The following is an 8,484-nucleotide window of genomic DNA, read 5'->3' as shown; positions in this document are numbered from 1 at the left end:
TTATTTTTCAAAGAAACAGTTTTTGGGTTTGTTAATTTAATCTACTGATTTCCTGTTTTAAATTCTATTAATTTCTTCTCTAATTATTAGCATTTATTTTCTTCTTCCCTATACACACTGCTGTAGCTGCATCCCACAAGCTAAATAAGTAAAGCTGATAAATTCTTTATTCATTTTCATTTAAAAAAATAAACTTTTAAAAATTTTGCTTGAGATTTCTTCTTTGAGCTATATATTAAAGGGACACTTGGCTGATATTGCAGGTTCAGTTCCAGATCACTGCAATAAAGCAAATCTCACAACAAAGTGAGTCAAATGAAGTTTTTAGTTTCCCAGTGCATATAAAAGCTGTGTTTATGCCATATTATAATCTATTAATTGTGCAATAACAGTATATCTTAAAAAGTACATACGTTAATTAAAAATTTTTTTGCTAAAAAGTGCTAACTCTCTGAGCATTCAATGAGTCATAATCACTGATAACAGATCATCATAACAAATATAATAATAATGAAAATGTTTAAAATACTGTAAAAATTATGAAAATTGGATAGAGAGACATGTAGTAAGCAAATGGTGTTGTAAAAATAACACCCATAGACTTGCTTGATGGAGAGTTGTCACACACCTTCATTTTGTAAAAAAATGCATTATCTATGAAGTTCAATAAAATAAAGCAGAATAAAATGATGTATGTCTATATTTAGAAGTGTGCTAGTTAGTCTCCACATTTTGTGGGATTTTCCTGTTATCTATTATTGGTTTCTATTTTAATTCCATTTGATCTGAGAGTAGATGTGGTAGGATTTATTTTCTTTTAAATTTTAAATTTGTGTTTTATGGACAAAAATGTAGTTGACACTGATCAATGTGAAGCTTGAAAAGAATGTTTATAATGATGTTGTAGGATTTAGTCTATAGATGTCAATTACAATCAGCTGATTAATGGTACTGTGATCAACTATGCCCTTACTAATATTCTAGGTGCTGGATCTGTCCCTTTCTGAGAGAGGGTTCTGGAAGTCTCCAGCTATAATAGTGGATTCATCTATTTTTCTTTGTAGTTCTATAAGTTTTTGCTTCCCACAGTTTGATGCTCTCTTGTTAGACATATACACATTAAGAATTGTTATGTCTTCTTGGGGAATTGACCTCTTTTTAATTACATAATGTCCTTTAACTGTAACAAATTTATCTTTGAAATCTGCTGTCTGAAATTAATGTACCTATTTCGGCTTTCTTTTGCTATGTATTAGCATAGTATATTTTCTCCATCCACTTACTTTTAATTTATATGCCTCTTTATATTTAAAATATTTTTCTTTTTGGCATAATGCAATTGGGTTCTTTTTTTTATTATTATTCACTCTAAGAATCTTTCCCATTTAAATGGTGGATTTGGACTATTGTTTTGCAGTGATTATTGATATATTTGGGCTCATATCTACCATACTTGTTATCGTTTTTTTATTTGATGCTCATATTGTTTCTATTATTATCTTCCACTCTTTTTCTCCCTTTTGCAGTTTTAAATAAGCATTTTATAGAATTCCGTTTTTTCTCATTTCTTGGAATATAGCACATATTTTTTGTGTTTGCCTGAGGATTTGCAATAAATAATTTACAGTTAATTTAAGTCCACTTTCAAATGACAGTATACCACTTCACCAGTAGTGTGAGTATGCTATTATAAAATAAACCTAATTCTTTCTTCTTGTTCTTTGGATCATTGCTATCATTCTTTTCACTTATAAAAAAAGCATATAAAGCACATATGGCATATATATAAGCATACACACTGGAATACATTATTGGTGTTATTATTTTGAAAAATTTATCTGTTGAATCAATTAAGCATAAGAAAAATGTTTTTATTTTATTCTCATTCATTCCTTTTTGGATGCTCTTCCTTTATGTAGATCTGGGTTTCTGACCTATATTATTTTCATTGTCTCTAAAAAATATTTTTAGAGTCAATACCTCTCCACATTGTTCAGATTCTGAATTATCTTTCCATAATTAAGTTAATTTATGTACACTGGCTTGTATTTCACAGAAAAGAATCTATCTTTAGGTTACATATAGGAATGGATATAATTTGCAAATGTTACGAAGATAGTTCTAAATCTCAGCTAACCTCTCCCACAAATTGCAAATACTCACTTACTCTTCAATGAAAATAAAGACCAAAACCAAATGTTTAGGCCTATCACTGTTTGAGATTCTGGTAGCTAAGTAATCCCTGAAAGAGCAGTAAGCCATGATTATTGGAAAGCTCAGAACACTAGCCAGCCTTAACTGCAAAACATTTAATAGAGGGCCACAAATTTTGTTTTCCTAAGAAGATCTAGAATTTATAGGTATCATTTGGTAATGCATTGAAATGGCATTACCTAGTATGAGTGTTGCACAGAAACTCAAGGTCACCTCTTCCTGAGCCATTATTTTGCATAAGCTTTCACTATCATAGCATGGTCCTGCTCTCCAGTTTTATAGGCAGTCACTAAGGAATACTAGCCTCTTTCCTTCTGTAATCTGTTGGCATGTCCATGACCATCCTGCAGCCAGTGTCTCCAAATAGGTATTTCAGGGACAGCCATACACCCCAATTGTTAAACTTCTTTAAAGTAGGCAATCCAATCTTGTTTTTTCTAACCATGTATTTTTGTGCAAACACATTAGAATCCATGGCTTTCAAGTTAGCCAAAATCTGACCTGAGAAAACTTGCAGAAATTCAAAAGCATCAATATCAGTTAATCCTGCCTTCTCTAGAACGTCTGGAATAGCATATGTTGTTTGAATAAAAGTTGATCTTTTAGATCCTGAGATACTTACACAAAATCCCTAAAAAATGACCTCCATTTATAACCCATGGCCAGAGCTTTTTCATCTGCCATAATCAACACTGCTGATTCACCATCGGTCAGGAAAAAAGAGTTTGCAGCTGTCGTTATACCACAGGGCTTGATGAATACAGGTTTTTGTTTGGCCATCTGCTCCAGGCAGAAAGGATGAGCATAATTATCTTCGGTAACTATATCTTTTCTTGGTACTTTTTAGAATACAACATGGGAAAGGAGTCCTTCGCCCTGTGTTTTTAGGGTCAGGCTGTGGAAACAAAGTACATACTTAGAAAAAGCCAAGGCAGTGACCAGTTGGTATGCAGAGTGCCCATCGTCTCACCAGAGGGTGCTCAAGTGGTGAGAAATTCAATCTGAATTTAGAGGTTAAAGACAGTGACTGACCCAGAGTCTTGGCCTTACTGAGATCAAGAATCATTTTCCTCACCTTGCTTGAATGAGGAATAGAGATGTCCAACTCTACACTACCTCCCACAACTGCATCACACTGGCCAGAAACAATCAAGCCAGCATCTATGGCCCTGGCTTGGTTGACAAAGATGCAAACTAATATGAGCAGGAGTCTTGTCAGAGAAGCCAGCTCCGAGGGCAGCCTCTCTACCACATTGCTTGTTTTCACTTCTTGTATAATTGTGCCAATATAATCAACAACTTGGTTTGGAACACTGGTATGATGCATCAAACCCAAAAGTGCTCTTCTAGCCTAATCATGCCTGGTAGCAAAGGAGTGCAAACAAAATCCACCACCATGGTATTCTTTATACGTATTGGGGTTTGACTAAAGTTGTCTTGGATGTGGATGCCTGGGGCAGCTCACAGCTGGGAAGAACAGCTCAGAGTTCCTGAAGAAAATGTTACGGCTTTTTTTTTTTTAAGTAGGAAAAATTTTAAATGGGTAAGTCAAGATGGAAGTAATATTGAAATCCTCTCATGTTAGTTTCCGCCATCCAGGCTCCTGCTGGGATAAAGGTCCAGAGCCCAGTGACAGGACTCAAAAGGACCAAGAGCCTATTGGCCTAAAAAGGACACCTCCCACCCGCCAGAGTCTTCTAGGGTTCCGGGTCCTTGAGGGCTGCCCTTTGACTGCCTGTCTAAAAACTTCAGCATCCCTCCACAGGCTTCCTTCCTTCCACTGGAGAAAGAGTCCTTTAGGCCGCCTTACACAGAAAGGAGGAGCAGGATGAAGAGGTCCGCGACCACTTGGCATCAGGGGTGTTAGTCAGGAAGTGCTCCAGAGCCTGGCTGTACTGTGCGCCCGGAGAAAAACCCTCTCTGGGCAGCCTCAACTTGAGGCATTTGAACTTCCGTGCTCTTTGGGTGGAACTAGTCAGCTTCTTCAGTGTCTCAAGGATGGTCCTCTGCTCTGGAGAGGGCGGCTGAGGGCACCCCAGAGTCCTGGGTAGAAGGCCTGTGGAGACCCAGGGGGCCCCCAAACCATGCCCCTTGTGTAAATAACTGGTTAACGTTTCTTGCCAGACCAATCTCCTGGCCACTATTGCTGTCAGCTTTTGTTTGTGTGAGCAAGTGTTTATTTCTCCTTCACCTTTGAAGGATAATTCCATAGGGTACAGAATTCTAGCTTGGTAGGTGTTTTTTTTTTTTGTTTGTTTTGTTTTGTTTTTTTTTTTCCTCCTTTAAACATTTAAAAATTTCACTCTATTCTGTTCTTGCATGGTTTTTGAGAGGTTGGATGTAATTTCCATCTTTGTTCCCCTTTAGGTGAGGTGCTTTTTTGTTTTCTAGGACTTCATTCAGGATTTTCTGTAGTTTGAAAATGATGTGCCTGGGTATAGGTGTTTTGTTTGTCTGTTTTTGTTTTTGGCATTTATCCTAATTGATTTTCTCTGAGACTCTAGATCTGTGGGTTGGTATCCAACATTAATATGGGGAGATTCTCAGTCATTCCTGTTTCTTCTTTTCTTTTTTTCCTAAAGTTTTAGTTAGCAAGTTTCCTGGAGTATTTAAAAATGGTTCCTGCCTTCCTCTATTCCCCCCAAAGAAGACCCAGATAATTTTTCTCTGGTATTTACTGTGAAAGCCTGATAGACTTCACTGAAGTGAACCTTGACAGAGGTGTGGAGGCCCTTCTCATGACTGGGTTCCCAGGGAGCTTTGAACTCTCAGACTTGTGCACACCGAGTCTCCAGAAATTCTTCAGTTATAGTTCCAGTTTCCTACCTCTCCCTTCCCACTGAGGTTCTCATGGTAGTTTCATCTGAGTATCCTAAGATTCCTTGTGTTCTGTCTGGGGGACCGAGGTTTACCCTATGCCCTCCCCTCTTTTAGGGATTAAAGAACAGTTTATTTTTCAGTTTGTTTATCCTTTTAGTTCATAGAACAGCATGACAACTTTTAAGATTGTTATTTACAGAACAAGAAACTGGACCTAAATATGTCAGTTTAACATATAATCACTTGCTCATGATTTAATACCTATATAACAAGATCTGCATCCCTTCCTTGCGAGAGATATTGTGGCACTGCACCAATATTTCCTAAGCCAGAAGTCTAAAGTCATTCTGGACACTCAGTCCTCCTATTTCCTGTCTCATAAGAGAACAGAAAGCACTAGAAGAAATTGGTTTTTAGGGTTTTTCTTTATCTGCTTCCAGCTGTGAAACAATGACCTTTACCCTTTTCTCCATTTTTATGGTCTGCTTAGAAACTGAGTATATAAATATCTCTTGTTCTCAGAAGCTCACTGGTGAATAGCTTAACGTGTGTGTGTGTGTGTGTGTGTGTGTGTGTGTGTATGGAGTGGAGAGGGGCATAGAGCAGGAAGGTTAAGTTATTCTTGTTTTATAAATCTTTACATTTGTATAATAAATCTTTACACTTGATTCTCAGCTCTCGACCCCTTGCTACTCCTAAAATTATGGATCAGATTAATAACAATTATTTTCTTCTCTTATCTTTAAATAGCTTAGAAGACTTTTTAAATAATGAAAGGCTGAACTGCTTTTTCATTGGGGGCAAGGCAAAGGAGAGAAGAGAGAAATTCTGAGCACGTTTGTTTAGTCATACTTAATGTTTCCATGATTTCACAAAGGTCAAAACCTATAGTCTCCATGAAACCATGCCTCAAAATATTATAACCAAGCCTGTCATAGTCTGCTATTTTGTTGTCTCAAAGTGTACTAGAAAGTAGTTAGGATCAGGTACCAATTACTAAAGAAAGTTTGTTTGTTAAAGAAAAGGTAAATAGTTTAGTCTATTTACAAAAATGTCATGATGGTGGTGAATAAGTATAACATCACTATATATAGCTAGAACAATCATTTAATTTTGGTGTTGTAGAATATATTTCTTGTTTTCTTTGTGAAAGTTTAATTTTTTTTTAAAGATTTTATTTATTTATTTGACAGAGAGAGATCACAAGTAGGCAGAGACGCAGGCAGAGAGAGAGAGAGAGAGAGGAGGAAGCAGGCTCCCTGCTGAGCAGAGAGCCCGATGCAGGACTCGATCCCAGGACCCTGAGATCATGACCTGAGCCGAAGGCAGCGGCTTAACCCACTGAGCCACCCAGGCACCCGAAAGTTTAATTTTTAACACAATTTTTTTACATACCTTTTTGTCTCTTCTAGAAAAATTAAACATTATTGTTTCTGCCTTATTGATTTGCAAAAAGTAGTCCTAGGCAATAGCTCTGCACACTCACCAGTGTCCTATTATTTGCTGGAATTCAGGGATCATTTTATGCATTTATCACCTTGTAGTGTTATTCAGCAAAATGCTATGACAATATTTGTATAGCATACAGAGACCTAAAGATCCCTAGGTGGTGTTTTTCACTCTGATTGAATTGGGGTATATATTGGCTCTTCAATGGATAAAAAACAAGAAAGTAATTTTGCTAACCAAATAGCTTAGTGATCACTATATTTCTTTATAGGAAAAAAAAGGAGGTTCAGGGGATTTTTCAGTGATATCTATTCACTTAATCCTTTACCAAATAAGCTTCTAAAAATCAAGGAACTGATTCTTCTACCTCCCAGTACACACATTTTATTTAAACACATGTCAATAAGTTACTCTAACAGAAAAAAAAAATGTGAACCCAAGTATAGAAAGATGTGTATATATGTGATCCTTGTCTAGATGCATAGGATCATAATTTAGAAAATAGAAACGATACTGCATATTGAAGTTATACATTATAACTTCACTGAGCTAAATACCAGAAACATTTTCACATTTCCATTAAAATGCCTGCTACCATACAGCGTTACTATGAAGCTGTTTTAAAATTTATTAAGTTAAGTTATTGTTGAACTATATGCTATTTCTAAATTCTCATAATCACAACAATGTTTCAATGAATGTCATTTTATTTAATTACTAACTTCTTAGGAATAAAGTTATAGAAGAGAGATTTTTGCCAATGAGTCATTTTATATTTTTTGGCATAGTCACCAGTCTTGTTATTAACATTATATTTGATAATTACTTTTTCAAAGGACAAATATAACAACGATGTTTTCATTTGAATTATTTTTATTAAATTCAAAGAAAATTAATTTAGTATGGTTAGATGTTATATTTTTATCCATTTAAGTTTTGTATATTTGGGCACCTAGTTGGCTCAGTGGATTAAGCCTCTGCCTTTACCTCAGGTCATGATCTCAGGTTCTGGGATGGAGGCTTCTGTCAAGCTCTCTGCTTGACCAGGAGCTTGCTTCCCACTCTCTCTCTGCCTGACTCTCTGCCTACTTGTGATCTCTCTCCCTCTCTGTCAAATAAATAAATAAAATCTTCCAAAAAATATTTATATATTCATTACCTTTCCCCAGTTTCAATATATTTACATTTTTATGGTAATTATTATCTTTGTCTTTTTTTATATTGTCAAATATTTTATATTTCAGTAAAATTTATATAAGAATTCTCTAGCTTTTTTGTTTTTTAAAGTTGTATTATAAACTTTATATTTTTATATCCAGGGTAGATCTGTATTTTCCATTTGTTTGATTATGCCATATTATTTTCCACTTATTTTGATATAGAATATTATTTTTCCTCATTTGTCATTGATGTCATTAATTATATAAAGTTACTTTTGAATTGTTAACTAACCTTGTTTTCCTGTAATAAACTAAATTTGATTACATTTAATAAGATATATGATATGGATTTAATTCTTTATAAGATTTCTACTTGGATTTTAATAAATTTGTGTAAGCTGTAGATTTCATATTATGATAATATTTTCCAGGTTTAATATTAATTTTGAACATAATATGAAAAGCTTTTTGTTTTTTCTAAGTTGTGCTTATGAAATGTTAATTAAATGTTTCTTCAAGGGGAGCCTGGGTGGCTAAGTCTGCTAAGTGTCTGCCTTTGGTTCAGGTCATGATCCTAGGGTCCTGGGATTGGGCCTTACATTGGGTTCATTGCTCAGTGGGGAGCCTATTTCTCCCTCTCTCTGCTTGCTGCTCCCTCTGCCTGTGCTCATTCTGTCTCTCCGTCAAATAAATGAATAAAATATTTTAAAAATGAGTAAATAAATAGATAGATAAATGTTTCTTCAGATGTTGAAATAGTATGCTTTGGGGTACGGTACCTGGGGGGCTCATTGGTTAAATAGCTGCTTCAGCTCAAGTCATGATCCCGTGGTCCTGAGAC

The 8,484-nt window shown here is 35.4% G+C and overlaps 1 pseudogene; it reads right to left on the bottom strand.

The window, feature by feature from the left end:
* Window positions 1–2,441: 2,441 nt before the first annotated feature.
* LOC101674381 lies at window positions 2,442–4,069 on the bottom strand (annotated as a pseudogene).
* Between the last annotated feature and the right edge of the window lie 4,415 nt (window positions 4,070–8,484).

This window comes from Mustela putorius, unplaced genomic scaffold (genome assembly GCF_011764305.1).
Source record: "Mustela putorius furo isolate JIRA1106 unplaced genomic scaffold, ASM1176430v1.1 tig00000083_pilon_pilon_pilon, whole genome shotgun sequence".
NCBI lineage: Eukaryota > Metazoa > Chordata > Mammalia > Carnivora > Mustelidae > Mustela > Mustela putorius.
This window is presented reverse-complemented; position numbering and strand designations above follow the sequence as displayed.